The sequence below is a fragment of the Suricata suricatta genome, chromosome 4 (assembly GCF_006229205.1).
Source record: "Suricata suricatta isolate VVHF042 chromosome 4, meerkat_22Aug2017_6uvM2_HiC, whole genome shotgun sequence".
Taxonomy (NCBI): Eukaryota; Metazoa; Chordata; class Mammalia; order Carnivora; family Herpestidae; genus Suricata; species Suricata suricatta.
In genome coordinates this window covers 69,618,785-69,620,194 of record NC_043703.1, presented here as the reverse complement: position 1 = coordinate 69,620,194, position 1,410 = coordinate 69,618,785, and the positions used below count along the sequence as shown (strand labels likewise).

The following is a 1,410-nucleotide window of genomic DNA, read 5'->3' as shown; positions in this document are numbered from 1 at the left end:
CTCAGGAGAAATCAGCCCCACTGACACCATGATCTTTTTTTTTTTTTAGTGGTTTATTGTCAAATTGGTTTCCATACAATACCCAGTGCTCTTCCCCACAAGTGCCCTCCTCCATCACCACCACCTCTTTTCCCCCCTCCTCCTTCCCCTTCAACCCTCAGTTCATTTTCACTATTCGATAGTCTCTCAAGTTTTGCGTCTCTCTCTCTCTCCATGACACCATGATCTTAAACATCTCACCTCTAGAACTGTAAGAAAATAAATGGTTATTGTTCAAGCCACCCAGTCCAGGGCACTTTGGCAGTCCTGGCAGATGAATATAACTGGCAAATTCCTTGCCTAACAACGCCCCCTTCTCATGTTTATGCTTTTGAGAATGTCAATGCATTGGAGAGAAATTCATCCATTTTTATTTATTCAGCTGAGAATGAGTAAAATAGATATAGTTACAATGACATGATAATAAGGTGTCTATTCCTTCTGCCCTGGGAAGAGGGTCAGAGCAACTCACATACATCCTCATGCCCAGTGAGGCACCGGCTGTCCTTGCCAAGGACTGGGCTGAGACATGCCCATGAGTCCTCGGGATTCCATGCCAGCATGGGGGTGCAGGACTGCCTGGATCCTTGAAGAATCCACTCTTGGCAGAGAGCTGAAGCCCTGACCTGGCTAGAACCTGGCATTGCATTGAGTTGGAAAAAATGGAATGTGAAACCCATAGCTGGTCCCTGCCATGTGGTGCCCTATAATTCCCAGCTCACTGAAGTAAAATCAATGCAAGTACCATCTGGTACAAGAAGGTGAAGTTGGGCACCTCTGTCACACCCTAAGGCACACCTGACTGGGTTTACTGACTTAGGGCTTAATGGAGTCTTCATCAATAGAGGAAAGAACAAAACAATGGCTCTCAATCAGAGATACGTGTAAAAAAACTACAAAGGTGCTCACTTTGGCAGCACATATACTAAAATTGGAAGGACACAGAGAAGATTAGCATGACCCCTGTGCAAGGATGACACTCAAATTTGTGAAGCGTTCCATATTTTTCTCCTACACTGTTGGTGGGAATGTAAACTAGAATGCAGCCGCTCTGGAAAACAGTGTGGAGGTTCCTCAAAAAACTAGCCATAGAACTCCCTTATGATCCAGCAATAGACCTGCTAGGGATTTACCCAAGAGATACAGGAGTGCTGATGCATAGGAGCATATGCACCCCAATGTTCATAGCAACACTGTCAACAATAGCCAAAACATGGAAAGAGCCTAAACATCCATCACCTGATGAGTGGATCAAGAAGATGTGGTATATATACACAATGGAGTACTATATGGCAATGAGAAAGAATGACATATGGCCATTTGTAGGAAAGTGGATGGACCTTGAGTCATGCTAAGTGAAATAAGTCAGGC

At 44.5% G+C, this 1,410-nt stretch overlaps 1 non-coding gene across 1 annotated transcript; it reads left to right on the top strand.

Annotated features, from left to right (window-relative positions):
• Positions 1 to 940: 940 nt before the first annotated feature.
• On the top strand, positions 941 to 1,047 carry LOC115290897. Its single transcript, XR_003908278.1, has one exon. It is a non-coding gene; the product is annotated as a U6 spliceosomal RNA (small nuclear RNA).
• The last annotated feature ends 363 nt before the right edge of the window (positions 1,048 to 1,410 follow it).